Source organism: Podarcis raffonei, chromosome 2, assembly GCF_027172205.1.
Source record: "Podarcis raffonei isolate rPodRaf1 chromosome 2, rPodRaf1.pri, whole genome shotgun sequence".
Classification (NCBI taxonomy): domain Eukaryota; kingdom Metazoa; phylum Chordata; class Lepidosauria; order Squamata; family Lacertidae; genus Podarcis; species Podarcis raffonei.
In genome coordinates, this window is record NC_070603.1 from 14,309,834 (window position 1) to 14,326,628 (window position 16,795).

A 16,795-nucleotide genomic window follows, 5' to 3' on the forward strand; every position below is an offset into this window, starting at 1 on the left:
CAATAGCCCCTGGATTTGAAAGCATACTTAAAAACACTGACTGGGTTTGGCATTAGAAATAAACAGACATTTTATTAAGATAAAATCTGCAAAGAAGCAGTGAATATCTGCTTAATGCCCAAATGGATTTTCCAGTGTTATTTGGGACCAACCCTCTTCCATTCCGTACAGAAAGCTAAGAGCATTTCTATGACAGTTAATTTAAGGAGAAATTAAATCCTGCCTTATATGCTATTATAATGCATTGACGGGCTAGGAAGGTGGAAAGTTGATAACCACCCTTTTAACCTATTATGGGAAAGAGGCTTATTTAGCTTTCCTTTTAGTGGTACCACAACACCTATACTTGAAATGCTGCCAAGTTTTAACTATCACATAGGCATAGGTAGCTTTCCCCATCTCTGGTCTCATATGGACTCAGAAACTGTTCACGTTTCTGCCTTTTCTTGAAGCATGGGTTTAATTGTAACTTATTTTGGTATTACATGGAGGCATATTGCCTGTTACACAAATTTTCACGAATAGAACAGTATTATCCTGTTTTCTGTAGTCAAATTGTATCATGTGGCTGCAATCAGCTAATGCACCTTATGCTATGTAAGGCTTTTAAAATTCCATTTCCTTGCCAACAACAGGAGGGAGAGGGATTAGACAGCACAATTAAAAACCACAGTCTACTCATGTGAGTGGAGTGCAGGGATTTGGGTATCTTTCTGAAGCAATTGTTATCTGAAATATTGCTGTTGCTTGATCTTCAAATAACAGCATTGTCAGTAACTTCAATTGCTAAAGGAATAGCAACAGACAGCTGACTTACTCATTTCTGTTATTCATTGCAACCTAGTGCTAGAAGTCTACAATTCCCATGCAGCCTATCAGTTTACTGCTTTAGGAGATAGCTTGTAAGCTAAAATGATGAGCTGTCTAATCACCAAAAAAGAAGAAAGAGTTTAGGCTACCAATAGTAGAGTTCACAGTTTGAGAGACTTCTGAGATACAAATTTTGAGATACACACAAAAGGCCCCTTAAAAACCTGAATACAGTAAGTGTGAGGCTGATACACACAATAATAAAAACAACCAAAAAGAATGATGACACATGCCTACACTTGTGGTTTGCTGATGGGAATCTAGTACAGTGGTACCTCGGGTTAAGTACTTAATTCGTTCAGGAGGTCCGTTCTTAACCTGAAACTGTTCTTAACCTGAAGCACCACTTTAGCTAATGGGGCCTCCTGCTGCCGCCGCGCTGCCGGAGGACAATTTCTGTTCTCATCCTGAAGCAAAGTTCTTAACCCGAGGTACTATTTCTAGGTTAGCGGAGTCTGTAACCTGAAGCGTCTGTAACCTGAAGCATATGTAACCCAAGGTACCGCTGTATATGAAAGCCAACAATCTAGCAGTTGGTTAAAAATCTGAGGTATTTCTAGAAATATGGTTGCCAGAGCCAGACCAACTGCCTGTCACATTAAGAGCTCTGAATAAAATATATATATATAGCAGTGGTTTCTCCTATCCTAGTCTGGAATCCTTCCCCTTCAGTTCTCTCCTGCTGTTTTAGGGTACAAGAGCCCTGGTTTGCTACATCAAGGAGAATAGCAGGTAATTGTATTTTATTTATTTAACAGAAATAATTTAAAAGGCACTGGGTTGAATAGTGCCACTGCTGCATACTATTTCTCAGCCCCGGAACTCTGAAAATGTAGGGTGAATCTCCAGGTAATCTCAGAAAGATTGCATGAAGCCCTTGTTCAGCGCAAAAAGGCCAGCATGGGGGATCAAATCAATGGCTCTGGCATTACTAACACCATGCTCTAAGCTAGCTACTTATCTGCACTGGGTGTGACTAAATCAGGACAACCTGTGGCCTTCTGTCTGATTTCAAAACCCCTCTACATGCAATCAGTTCAAGTGAGATCTGTCCCTACCTCTATAGGGCAGAGAGAAGGGGTGACCCCACTCACTGCCAACCTATGGTCACTAACAGATTATTTCTAAAGGAACATGGCCCTTAACACACAAACAGTTTTATTCTATCATTTCCCCCCTTACATTTATATCCCTTTTTGTATCGTGGGACCCAAGTTGGTGTATAAGTGGTTTATTATTATTTTTTTAATAAATATTTATTGGAATTTTCAAAAAATAAAGAAAAAAAACACTTAAAAACACATAAAAACACACTCTGGTTTCTCTTCAGATCGTATAAATCTTTCGCCTTTTATAAGTGGTTTAAAGAGGTCTCCATTTCTTTCTTTTTTTATAAGATATTTATTAAAGTTTTAAAGATTTATATAAAATAGAAAAAACAAAAGAGCAAACAGAAACAACAAAAATACATACAAAACACATGCAACAACAAGTATAATTTCAATCCCCTATATTCATAAAACTTACTTTCCCGACCTCCTCATACCTCCCCTTTCTGTATTCCAATCTCTAATTAGTTCAATTCAGCAAATCCTTCCCCTAATTTCTATATAATTTTTGACCTTTCTTTTCTTAATTACATAATCATTACAGCTAAAAAACCACTTAATTTCAAAATCAACATCGTTCTAACATTCAATAATTTTACAATGTTTCTTAAGATAGTCCTTAAATTTCTTCCAATCTTCTTCCGCCGTCTCTTGTCCCTGGTCTCGGATTCTGCCGGTCATTTCTGCCAGTCCCATATAATCTATTACCTTCATCTGCCATAAAGAGGTCTCCATTTCAGGCATAATCAGATTCAGGTCTGCCTTGCTTCAGTATGGTGGTGGGCTCATATGCCTTTGGGCACAGCATGCCCACTCCTTACTAAATGACCCAGTCATTAGCAACACAGGAGGAAAGGGGGGGCCTATTACCAAATGAGACTTTTCACTGTCTCTCTGCATGCTTTGGTTTTGCATTCTTTCAATTAGGAGGCACGCTCAAGCAAAGTGTGACTCAAGCAAAAGCATAGGACATGAGTGAATCTTACTCTTACAGACATTTTCCATGTGCAGTTATGCACGCCTCCAATTTTAATTCAGAAAAGAGCATGCTACTTAATGTAGGACTTTCTGGGCATTGTAATGTAAATTAAACAGAAAAAGCTTTTGTCATTTTTAAGAGACTGCGGTTTCTATTGGAGCACCCAGAGACATACTAAGAATGTCAACCAGAAGAATTAATGACCAAGTTTGCACATAAAATATCCCCTTTTTTCTATCATCCCCTTTTAATTGTCTCTCAGCCTAGCCTGCCTCATACAGTTGTTGTAGCAATACAATGGAGACGGAGAGACCTGTGCTTCTTGGAAGAAAGGTGGGATATAAATGCAATAAATAAATAGAATAATGCCAAATTATGGCATAGTGAAAATGTGTGAGCATGTGAGTTTCCAGAGAGGAGACCGCAACTGTTGGATGTTCCTCCTGTCCTGTGAGCCAAGCCATGGTCTGGTTTAGTGTGTCCTCCAAATCCAGAGTTGTCTTGCTCAACATAAAGCATGAGCTGCAAACAAACTATGTTCTTGATTTGCAGCTTGTCGTTTATAATAATAATAATAATAATAATAATAATAATAATAATAATAATTTATTATTTGTACCCCAGCCACTCTGGGCGGCTTCCAACAAAGATGAAAAATACACTAAAATGTCACATATTAAAAACTTCTCTGAACAGGGCTGCCTTCAGATGTCTTCTGAATGTCAGGTAGTTGTTTATCGCTTTGACATCTGTTGGGAGGGCGTTCCACAGGGCGGGCGCCACTACCGAGAAGGCCCTCTGCCTGGTTCCCTGTAACTTGGCCTCTCGCAGTGAGGGAACCGCCAGAAGGCCCTCGGAGCTGGACCTCAGTGTCCGGGCAGAACGATGGGGGAGGAGACGCTCCTTCAGATATACTGGACCGAGGCCGTTTAGGGCTTTAAAGGTCAGCACCAACACTTTGAATTGTGCTCGGAAACGTACTGGGAGCCAATGTAGGTCTTTCAAGACCGGTGTTATATGGTCTCGGCGGCCGCTCCCAGTCACCAGTCTAGCTGCCGCATTCTGGATTAGTTGTAGTTTCCGGGTCACCTTCAAAGGTAGCCCCACGTAGAGCGCATTGCAGTAGTCCAAGCGGGAGATAACCAGAGCATGCACCACTCTGGCGAGACAGTCCGCAGGCAGATAGGGTCTCAGCCTACGTACCAGATGGAGCTGGTAAACAGCTGCCCTGGACACAGATTTGACCTGTGCCTCCATGGACAGCTGTGAGTCCAAAATGATTCCCAGGCTGCGCACCTGGTCCTTCAGGGGCAGTTACCCCATTCAGGACCAGGGAATCCTCCACACCTGCCAGCCTCCTGTCCCCCCAAAACAGTACTTCTGTCTTGTCAGGATTCAACCTCAATCTGTTAGCCACCATCCATCCTCCAACCGCCTCCAGACACTCACACAGGACCTTCACCGCCTTCACTGGTTCTGATTTAAAAGAGAGGTAGAGCTGGGTATCATCCGCATACTGATGAACACCCAGTTTGTCTAGAAAGAGACAAATCACAAGTTCAGGATTGGACAACATGCTAAGTCAACCCATGGCTTAGCTTGCAGCGTCAAGTACAGAGGGGGAGCAAGGTGGTCACGATCTTCTCCCTTGAGAGCCCTTGCGCTTGTACATTTGCACTAAGTCCAGTCCTGACATAAGCATCGTTTGGCTTCACATTACATGCAAATCTTACCAATGTGTGAAACAAAAAATGCACACAAAACCTCCAAATACATTATTAGAAGCAATGTGGCCCATTGTTTAGGAATGTATGTAACAGTCAAGTGCACATCAATGGGCTGTGATACCCTAGAGAAAAATCTAGTTCAAGGTTAGGGCAAAGTTCTTGCAACCCCAAGCCTCCTTTAAAAGAAATGAAAGGTGGGATACTATTCTATGTTAATCTTTTTCCATTTTTATAAAAAACTGAAAGAACTGAAAGAACTTCTATATAATTATTGCCCTAATGAGACTTCCACATGCTAATTTCCTTTTTATGCACAGCACACCTTGCAGTCTGGATGTCGCTTGGCACAGATAGTCATTATGTAACAGACACTACTACTGGCGCCTCCTTCCAGTGTCTTAAAGTGCTCTGCCTCCCAGATTTCAAAGTGAGGATAGTCTCTCTTGCTTATTACACAGGCATGTTATCAATTACAGAAATATAAGACAGAGCACTCTGAAATGTTCAAGTACAGGACTAAAGTCATTCTGGCTCCAATAATTCATCGTTTGACGATAATATTGACTGCACCAGCTCACAGCAAAAATTCCGAAATGTAGGTCTCTTGCACTGAGTAAACTAAACAATTTATTCTTCCTGGTAAATATACTCACACTGCCCTTCACACATTACACAATACAACCTCCACCTACAAATAGATTAATGCTATGAAGCAGTCCTCAGAGTTTACAAGTGTCAATGACTTTACCTCTTGCTTATGGGAATGTGGGGCTCTATAGGGTTATCAACTCGAAGAACAAGGATGACTTGACTCTGTTGTCAGACAGAAGAAGTAGACATACAGATAATATCTGTAGCTTCTCTACACAATCTCCCAACAGTACACCTTAAATCGTTTGTGTTCTTGTGTTTTTAGAGTCTGTTTTTTCTAAAGAAATTAATGGTAATTGGTCATGGCAAGCAGACATGAATTTACCAGCAAAATGATATAGTGGTCTACCAGTAAGTAAATTCAAGTACCGTATTTTTCGCTCTATAACACGCACCCGACCATAACACGCACGTAGTTTTTAGAGGAAGAAAACAAGAAAAAAAATATTCTAAATGAAACAGTGGATGTATGATTTTTGTGGTTCATGCTGTGGCCACAGACATGTGATCTGACAGTGAGTTTGGAGTAGCCCAATGCAAAAATCCTGAGGATCCATGTGGATCCATGCTTTGTAACCACGTTTTTGCACCACTGCGGCCCCAGGCAACAGTGGGTGCGTGATTTTTTTGGTGCAAGATGTAGCCATGGACATGCTATGTGATCTGATGGTGAATTTGGGGTGACCCAGTGCAAAAATCCTGAGGATCCATGTGGATCCGTGCTTTGTAACCACGTTTTAAGTGGGGAGGGAAGGAAAAGCACTCAAGGGACAAGGAGCATGCGTGGGGTGTGTGGAGAAGGATGCTGCTAATAATGTAGGAGAGGGGTTTAAGGGGAGAAGGAGCACGCGTGGGTTGGGTGGAGAAGAATGCTGCTAATAATGAAGAAGAGGGGTATAAGGGGAGAAGGCTTCTCTCCTCTCCCGCTTTGCTCCTTTAAAGCAAGCAGGCTCTGCTTTTCTCCCTCCTTTCCCGCTTTGCTCCTTTAAAGAAGCAGGCTCTCTGTCCCTCTCTCCTTCCCACTCAGTGGCTCTTCTCCCACTTTGCTGTTTCAAAGTGAGCCACGGAGGAGGGAACGAAGGGGAACCATGGATCCTCTGCTCACGACTGCAGCAGATCCCCCCCCCCGCCACCCGTAGGCATTCCCTCCATAACACGCACAGACATTTCCCCTTACTTTCTAGGAGAAAAAAAGTGAGTGTTATGGTGCAAAAAATACGGTACTTAAAAAAAGATGGAAGTAAAAAAAGTATGAATAGCCCTTCCAACAGCTTAGGACAAGTAAATTTGCATATCTTCTATTGTCCTGTGAATGTTGTATTTAATTTATCTTCTTTAGTTGGGGAGACAGGAGGAAAACGCCCATCTACATTTGTATTGGACTCAAAACTGTTTCACATTTATATATTGTTTTATTCTCAAATTGCTTTCCAATGTCTTACAGAAAACAGTCCAGAAATTAAATAAATAAATAAATATAATAAAACCTTGTGTAAAGTTCATTACTCAGATCTAGCTCACAGGACCATATTTATAACAACTGGAATTGGCACCTCAAAAGCTCATCTGTAGTAGCGGTCATCATTTCACAACAAGCAGATCAAGACAATATAAAAATCATCTTAACTAATCAGAAGCTACATTCAAGACAAGCAGAAGTCAGTTCAAGAAAGCCATCTTGTCACTAACTGCTTCAGGAAGGCAACACAAGGAGGCATTTACATAAATATAGCTCCAGAAACAATACTTTCTACACAAATAAGTAGTAACTAGGCAGAACAACTTTTCCATACACACATGAACTACTGACAAGTCCATTCTTGAAAGCAACCACCTTTCATTATTTAAGCACTACTTCCTCCAGTTTAACATCCAAGCCAAAGTCACTGCTTGTGTACAGCTTTTAGAGTGTGTTGGTCTTTGTAACTCTAAAAATAACCTATGAAACAAACTGGTGATTTTATGTGATATTTCATGAAAGCTTTAAGTCATCTTTTTGCACTTTGTTCATACAGAGTGTTTTTCTCAGGAAAAATGCTGGCACGAAACACAGAGACCAGGAGCTTGTTTTCGCAACGAATGACAGATCATTTTAGTGTTTCTGCAGCCCAAGCATATTATTTTCACAGTGCCAGGCAGATTACTCCCCCCAAAGCGTAACCTTTAATTACCTTCCAGAACATTATGCTTCTGAAAGCAATCATGACACCCAAGTCGAAGATTTCTAAAGAAGGGAGGCAGATCAGCAACTAGTCAAACATAAGCCTCCTAAGTCAACAAAACAGCTACTTGAAGCTGCTTATGTATAGTTTGAACATAAGCTCTGCCAGGCCCGCTGTCTTTGCTTACTTTCACCCAAGAGCAATGAGATCAAAAAAGGGAAAAAAATGGTAATATGGGATCACAGCACCAGGGAGTGTTGTAAAGGAAAAAAAGATTGCTGATTCTCTTTTCATCACCAAGTTGTAATTCAAGTATTAAAATTATGTGAGCTAAAGCAGTATTTTGTTCAATTGGTCTTCCATATTCTGCTTTATTTCACTATTCAAAATGCTGCTGCACACCTGAGTTTCCTTGCCTAGCAATGACTATGTGCCCTCCAATGTGCGTCTAACTCCCTATTATGGTGTTCAATAGCTCTTAAAGCTCTGCACTGCCTTGTTCCTTCCTACCTTTTGTCTCTTATCTCATGTTATGCTCCTGACAGATTTCTTTGCCTCCTCGTTCTCCATTGCTTGCATATATTCAGTGGCTTCTATCTTTGTTTCCTTTAAGAACTTCTTTTAAAAATAACAGCAAGAGAGTGTTCCACAGAAAAGGAGCAGCAAAGTCTCAAAGTCAGCCTTTTCTCCCTAAAATTCTATTCTTTCCTAAACGTAAAAATATCTACCCATCAACTCTGCTATACCGTCAATTTAACGGAATTTTAGGCATGTGCTCAATTTCTTTCTCTCTCATTTTGCCACGACTTAGTGTATTGTGCCCTTTCCTTACAGCAACATCCACAGCGATTAACCTCCTAGCAGTTCTCTTGTACTCCCTGGCAGGCTCTCAGCCATCACTTAGGAATTAGTACTACAGGAAATACTGTTTTTCTGGCATAGAAGCAACAACCTTCAGCAGATGCTGTTTGCTTTAAAGCAATAAGGCTTTCAGCTAGGAATCTTTGTTATTGCCAATTATGGTACAGAAAACACCCATAGGACTCAAACATGTCCTGTTCCAGAAACAGAGCATCTATAGAGTAAGTTTTCAGGTGCTTCTGAAAGAGCTGAATTTGAAATCTACATTTTATGTAGCTTCCCAAAAGTGACCAAAATAGTCCTACATGTACGAACTTTTGTCATCCACCATTGTTTGTCAAACAATGTAATGCAGAGAAGCCATTGGTGTTTGGGCTGCATAGCATAGATTATAAATGAATGCACCATAGTTGTAGAATTGAAGATCCTTTCAATATCTTATTTCGATTGGCAAATCTCTCCAAAGCTTTCAGTTCTAAAAGCTTCTAATGACAAAATAAAAATAGAATGTGCATACAAATATAGGACAACAGCACCCGGCTTGGGGTTTTGTTTTGTTTTTTGTCTTCCCCATAAGAACAGGATATGTCACAAACTGAATCCATCAATCCATTTGGTTGAATGCACAGCCACTGTTAGATTTCAATACAAAGAGAAATGCAAATGCATTAGCCCCAAACACCCTTTGAGCTCTGACCAAGTTGCTTTACCTTCTGTAGAAGAATTCCTTCCTGAACAGCAATAAGACAAAGATGACTTTCGATTGCTCTTTTCAAAGAGTATATCACAGTGGCCCATCTTCTTCCTGCTCTTCCTCATTCAGACTAAGTTGTCATTCTTCTCTGCAGCCATGATCTGTAGCCACAGGAACATATAAAAGAAGAGACAACACCAGACGTGAAATTATATTACAGATTACAAGCATTGCGGCAAGACATGTAGTTGCTCTATACTACTATTAACAACGACAAGAACATACATTAAGCTATTTATACCCAACAAACAATATTTCATCAACTGTATCATAAGCCATGTGGACATAATTTTGCACTAGTAATTTACTTCATGCACAAAATTATAAGACAGCAAAACATGTTATTAAAATGTAGTTCATTTCCATGCCCTTGGGCAGGGCAAACGATTCATTATGTACTAGTACTGTATTATGTTTTCGGCATTTTAACACCAATTTCCCAAGAGCAAAAAGCTTGATATGAAGCAATATTGCCCAATAAGGTTGATCAGCTGGTACGATTTTCATGCAATAAAGTTCCTTTCTATAATAGATTTGAAATCCTAAATCAGGGGGCATTTAAAAACACATTTTAAGTAGCCATTAACCACTGTCCACCCCAAAATAAAGTGTAACCTTATATGAAACACTACTACGCTAACCTTTGAGACAGGTTTTCCTGGGCCATAACCAAACATAAGGTTGGCAGCTGGATTAGACTATAAAACTGGATGCAGGTCCATAGGCACTGGTGCAAGTGGATCACTTACTCCTTTGCCTTTGCAACCTGCCATGCGCTCTGCCCCTGGGAAGCAGCAATTTATTTATTGCATTTATATTCCATCTTTCCTCCAAGCAGTTCAAGTTGACATACATACCGTATTTTTCACTCTATAGGACGCACTTTTTCCCCTCCAAAAATGAAGGGGAAATGTGTTTGCGTCCTATGGAGCGAATGGAGGGAGAGGGGTCGGTGAGCACCGACCCCTATCGCTCTCCACGCTTCAGGGATAGCTGCCTGAAGCCTTTGGAGCGCAGCGGGACCTCGCGCTGCGCTCCAAAGGCTTCACAACCTTGCTGCCACTCCTGGACCCGTTTTGGGGGCTGGGGTCAGGGGAAGCTCCAGCTTCCCCCGCCCCCAGCCCGGCAAGCTCCGGGAGCAAAGGCGAGGTTGCGCGCAACCTTGCCGCCACTCCCGGACCTGTTCTGGGTGCTGGGGTCGGGGGAAGCTAGGGCTTCCCCAGCCCTGCGGCTAAAAACGAAGCCAAGACAGCGAGCGGGATCCATGCCGCTCGCTGTCTTGGCTTCTGCCAAAGCTGCGTGCAGCCTCTCCCGGCTGGAGAGGTTGCGCGCGGCTAAAGAGGAAGCCAAGACAGCCAGCAGATGGATCCCACTCGCTGTCTTGGCTTCTTTGCTCTTTGGGGCTGGAGGGAGGGATGAAATGTTTTTTCTTTATTTCCCCCCCTAAAAACTAGGTGCGCCCTATGGTCCGGTGCGCCCTATGGAGCAAAAAATACGGTACTTCTCATCCTTCCCAATTTATTCTCACAACAACCCTGTGAGGTAGGTTAGGCTGAGAAAAAGTGATTGGTCCAAGGTCACCAAGTGATCTTCATGGCTGCATGGGGATTTTGAACCCTGAACTGCAGCTATTCAAAAGTGGCTATGCTGCATTACTGCACCATACAAATAACTTATTTTGAGCATGGAAGGGTACAAGATAAGACTCTAGACTGAGGGCGGTTAACCCCAGATTCAAACATTCTGAAGATTCGTCCATCCCGATGACAAGTGGACCAAAACAAATAAATAATTCTAAAAAAACCAAGACTGTAAATCACCACTGCTATGATCCTAATGGCTGCTTAAGGATTCCGAGTCACCTTGTACTAGCAAAAACCTCTACCAAAACAAAGTGTAACAAGGCAACAGAAGAGGTTTTAAAAGACAGAGGAATCTGTGCTAGACAGCTGTTCCTCACTTGCCTTACACATAAGATGATGAACTAGCAGTGAAAACAGAGGTTTGTGCCACAAAAGCCACAGCCAGGAATTACGTCAGTCAGTCAATCAGTCAGTCAGTCATCTTGAAGGCCATTTTCAAATAAAACTTTATTCTCTCAGCAAACAGTTTTGGAAACAAGGATCAAACATTACACATCAGGCCATACAGCAAACAGATCTAGGAAAAATGCTCTAATATTACACATTAGGTCATCTCTTAACTGCACATCAATTTTCTTATTTGCACATCAATTCTCACTAAAGTTACTAAATGAGTGGTGTGAAAAAGTATCTCTAGGAATTTAGTAAAGATTAGCTGTTGACAGAAAATAAGAACATAATCACAGCTTTAATATTACATAGGCTTTGCTAAATAACTTTTACCTAAAGTTGATAGCTAATGGTTCATGAAAATAACTTTTTAGATTAGCACATGAGTTCTATGTCTGTTCTGAAGTTTAATTCAAAGCAAGGATATTCTAACACAAGCTGAAGTATTTACATTCCAACCTTAAATACGGCACATTAATTCAAGAGTAAAACAGAAATCATACTCTGTACTTTTAAGTCATGATGTAGCCACCTACTGCTGTCATACGTACCATGACAGCGAAAAAGTGTTGCAGTAAACGGGATAGGTTAACTTTTTACACATCAACAGCAGAATTCTGTTCAGTAGATTTAAGAATACAATCCTAAGTGAGGATGAGTGTGTAGATCACCTGCCCCGTCCAAACATCTACCAGCTAGGGCAAAACAACAACATTTTCAACCCCCACAGAATTAGTTACTTCAACTCCATGCTGGTGCAGATGGAATGTTCCTGGGGTCTATCCAAGGAAAAATGGGGCCTTGGATCTAGCAGATCCAAAGAGCCTCCATCCTGCTCCTGGAATTCCCTGCTTCAGAGTTCAAAACTGACTACTGGCACCAAGAATACACCAAAGGTGGGTGTATGCCCACAAAGCTTTCTGCGGGAGTAGAGCAGGTCTCTGAATTGACTTGGCCCCTCACTGGTGAACCAGATTATGGGGCGGGGGGGGGGGGAGGTGGTTGCTCTGTAAGACCATAGTAAATGTGTCAAGGACAGCAACCCAGCTGCCAATTTTGCTTAACCACTTTCCATTCACACTCAAGTTAAACCCGGGCATTAACCCTGCTCCAAAAATGCTTACGATGTGGTTTTTTGTGGGTGGGGCGAAGAGATATAGTAATGTGTTATGCATTCATTCAGAAGAGTTAAAGATCCCCCATGCACGTGTCACTGTTTTACTTATGGGTTACTGTTATGTTGTGCTTTCCAGTGAACATTTGTGCAACAAATAAGGGAGATCTCACCAGTTTTAGATAATATGCTACAAATCAGACCATTTTCTTACATGCTTAATGATGACATTATCTGTATCCTCCAAGCCTCATTATTCCAATTGTTAAAGCGCAACAATTTCACACATCAAGGGCACATCTACAGGGCAGAGGACTTGTGAAGATGTTGCAGTTGCACTTCCACATACAATAGCTCAAGCGAGAGAATAGACCTTGAAATGTCCTGGTTATTCCCCTGTTTGCTTACAGCACAACAGAATTTAGGCAGCAAAAATTTGCTTTACAGCCTATAAAACGATTAGCTCTCTGTTGTAATCTATGCTCAAACTAGAGAGAGAACACTTCCTTGAAGCATTAGGTATTCTGCCCTTGACTCCTCTCCCAGCCTCAAGCAATGGCTTGCCATAAGATCCTTCAGCACAATATCTTGCTCAATTATGCACGGCTCTAATATGCACTCCCCACGCCACTAGTTCCTTCTAACATAGGACTAGGAAATCTAGGGCCCTTCAGATATTGCTGGACTACAACTTCCTTCAACCCTGTTGTCATGCTTTCTGGAGCTGAAAGCATTTGAAAGCAAATGAGGGACTCCTATTTCTTTTTTGTGTGCAGTATATGCTGGGCATTTTTGATCCCCTGCATTGAACAGGTAAAACTAGGTCACCTAACAGCTGAACCACACAGGTGGGTATTCTAATTTGAGGACACTGCTCTAGAGTCAAGGTCTGTAATCCAGAGGTGGGGAACTGGCTCTTCAGAAGCTGTAACCGAAGCTGGGTCTGATGAAAGTTGGGAGTGCAGCAACATCTTTCCTTATCCTTTAATAACTAAGGGCTCATCCACACTTCCACTTGTCCTGTGCCTAGAAAGCACAAGTCTTACTGTTTCCCACTTATACTGTGTTTTTAGGGACGAGTCCAAGTCGTTTTGCATTTGCTCCATAGGTTTTGCTGGGAAAACATGCTCTTTACCACTGAACTGGAACAAACAGCAATCCGTTGAAAACAGTAATCGGGGGAGGGGGGTTGGGGGGAGAATGGGGGGCAAATGGAGGTGTGGACAAGCCCTAACAGAACCAATCAGAAATCTGCAACATGCTAAGGGACACCCCAGACTTGTTTTTGTTGTGTTTTCATGTGTATTCTGCAACGTCATTAATGAAATAATGGTGCATTTATACTGGACCACCCATACATCATTCTGTTTTATCTACTGTTCTATGATACTCCTCCCTCCTCCTGAAAAAAGGCCTCACTTGGCTTCTAAGTTTCAACTACAGTAGTACCTCTGGTTACAAACTTAATTTGTTCCAGAGGTCCGCTATTACCTGAGGTACCACTTTAGCTAATGGGGCCTCCCGCTGCCACCACTGTGCGATTTTTGTTCTCATCCTGAGGTAAAGTTCTTAACCCGAGGTACTACTTCCGGGTTAGCGGAGTCTGTAACCCGAGGTGTTTGTAATCCGAGGCACCACTGTATCAGGTGCTGAATTTCTTTCACCAGAACACGAATTCTTCCCAACAGCTCCTTTCCTCAGAAGCAGTGCCAGTCACTTTTCCCACTATGTGGAGGATTCTCTACCAATTGTTTTTTTAAACTTAAAACATGTGGACGCGCATGCATTTGTGTATCTACTGTAAACTGATCTGGGCAGGGACCTGCCTTTCTTGTTGCTATTCTGTGGTTTGGGTTTTTTTTTAAAAAAAAAAAGACTATGTACATCATGCACATTACATTGGTGCTTTATATTTCTGTATTAAAAGACCCTCCATTTCTCCAAAGTGCTTAGGGCAGAGGGCACGGGGCTTCTTTCTTCTTCTTACTTGCCTCACCCAACCCATCTTTTAAAGCTCCCATCAACTCCCACGAAGTGATTTGAAGCCAACTCAGTCCCAAATAAAACATTTGCCGCTGAACACCGTGGCTGCCAAGGCGTCCCCCCGCCCCATTACCCCGATGACCACATACTGATGGCTTACTTTTTTTCTTAAAAAAAACCCCAAAACGCACCCAAATTGCGTATCGACTACACAACCAAGTTCTCAAGGCAGTTTGCAAGACTACATATAGATATACAGTGGTACCTCGGGTTACAGACGCTTCAGGTTACAGACTCCGCTAACCCAGAAATAGTACCTCAGATTAAGAACTTTGCTTCAGGATGAGAACAGAAATCGCACGGTGGCAGCGGGAGGCCCCATTAGCTAAAGTGGTGCTTCAGGTTAAGAACAGTTTCAGGTTAAGAACGGACCTCCGGAACAAATTAAGTTCATAACCAGAGGTACCACTGTAGTTGAAAGAAGCCAAGTGAGGTCTTTTTTCAGGAGGAGGGAGGAGGCATTTACATAAATATAGCTCCAGAAACAATACTTTCTACACAAATAAGTAGTAACTAGGCAGAACAACTTTTTCCATACACACATGAACTATTGACAAGTCCATTCTTGAAAGCAACCACCTTTCATTATTTAAGCACTACTTCCTCCAGTTTAACATCCAAGCCAAAGTCACTGCCTGTGTACAGCTTTTAGAGACAGTTAGTGCTTCTAACTCTAAAAATAACCTATGAAACAAACTGGTGATTTTATGTGATATTTCATGAAAGCTTTAAGTCATCTTTCTGCACTTCGTTCCAGAACGAATTAAGTTCTTAACCCAAGGTACCACAGTATTACACACAGACAGACCCAAAGCCTCTGGGATAACTAAGTCGGTAGAGTTAGATCAACCTCAGACCGCGAGTTCGAGCCCCGAGTTGGGCAAAAGGGGGGTTGGACTAGATGACCCTCGGGGGTTCCTTTCCAACTCCACGGTTCTACGAAACGGCCACAGCTCGCCAGCTTCTCTCCTCCACTCCAGCTTTCCCCTTCGCAGCACAAGCCTGGGAAGGTAAGCCCCACCGTGTCTAAACTGAGGTGGGGGCAGCCCAACATTTGCGAAATGTGCAAAGGGTGGGGGGGAGAAAGAGGAGCCTCAGTCGGGGTCTCCGACACTCCCAACAGCCCCCTCAGACGCGGGCTCCCCGCCTCGCGACGGCCCCCTCAGATAACCGCCGCCAACGGGAGCTCCGGCGGTCTCCCCTCCCCGCCCATTCCTCCCTTCATTTCCTCTCAGGCGCCCCCACTTACCTCAGAAACAAAAACACGCCCGCCCTCCAACGTCACCCCGCCGCATACGCGAGACCAGGCTCGCTCTCCGCCACCTGCACCCGCTTCAAGCACTCGCTAGGCCCCGCTCGGAACCTGCCGTCGCTCCGCAACCCCGAATTTCCCTTCTATTTTCTTCTCTTTTTTCCCCCCCAACCCGCCGCCGCCACCACCACCACTGCCGCCGCCGGAAACACGCCAGATTCAACCCGGATGCGCGACCCCGCCCACACAGCGGAGTAGCCCGAGCCGAGACCGCTCTAGCCAATGGCGGGGCTTTGTGGTTTAGGTTGCCTCCGCCTTCTCCAGACCAGAGAAAAAGAGCGGGTGGGGGCGTGGTCCTTTCCGCTATGGGCGTGTCTGGGGGCGGGACCTAGATGGAGGCTGATGCTTAGAATGCCGCGGTTCTGTTTGATCCCGCTGACTCGAGAGACGTCGGGGGCTGCAGATCCTGGGGCGGACGCGGGTGGCGCTGTGGTTTAAACCGTTGAGCTGCTTGGAATTGCTCGTTCAGAAGGCCGACAGCTCGAATCCTCCACGATCGGAGTGAACCCTACATTTGACCTCACAAGAGCAGCCTTTGAGATCGGAATAATTAGACATTATCCACATTCCTTGTTCTGGGGAAGAAACTGGTTTATCCAGCTCTTGCATAATCTCCATTGAAACTTTTAAAGTTTCTAAACAACTTCACCCATTCCCCATCTTCTGTAGGAACAAAATCATGTGATTTGGTCTCAGTCCTGTATTGTACAACCTTTTTAAAATTTACCTAATGAAAAGAGAGGGCTGCCTTCAAATGGCTCGGGGGTCAGATAACTCCATGCCCTCCAGTGAAAATAGTGACATCTTACCATATGTTCCAACATTTCTCTGATGAAAATAGTGACATCCTAAGGAAAAGCTGTGGGTTAAACCACAGAGCCTAGGACTTGCCGATGAGAAGGTTGGCAGTTTGAATCCCCGCGATGGTTTGAGCTCCCGTTGCTTGGTCCCTGCTCCTGCCAACCTAGCAGTTCGAAAGCACATCAAAGTGCAAGTAGATAAATAGGTACCACTCCAGCGGGAAGGTAAACGGCGTTTCCATGCACTGCTCTGGTTTGTCAGAAGCGGCTTAGTCATGCTGGCGACATGACCCGGAAGCTGTACGCCGGCTCCTTTGGCCAATAAAGCGAGATGAGCGCCACAACCCCAGAGTCCGCCACGACTGGACCTGCTGGTCAGG

General features: G+C 43.2%; 1 protein-coding gene across 6 annotated transcripts in view; it reads right to left on the reverse strand.

The window, feature by feature from the left end:
• The window catches only part of RNF41 (ring finger protein 41), a 37,666-nt gene extending 21,940 nt beyond the window's left edge, over positions 1–15,726 (reverse strand). For 3 of the 6 annotated variants that reach the window (XM_053374913.1, XM_053374903.1, XM_053374869.1), the window contains exons 1-2: positions 15,553–15,726; positions 9,070–9,214 (exon numbers count right to left, since the gene is read on the reverse strand). The gene's annotated coding sequence lies outside the window, so the exon portion shown is untranslated. Of the gene's footprint in view, positions 1–9,069; positions 9,215–11,697; positions 11,798–15,552 lie in introns of those variants that run through there. The other 3 variants (XM_053374880.1, XM_053374887.1, XM_053374930.1) reach the window with 3 other exon arrangements.
• Positions 15,727–16,795: the final 1,069 nt, after the last annotated feature.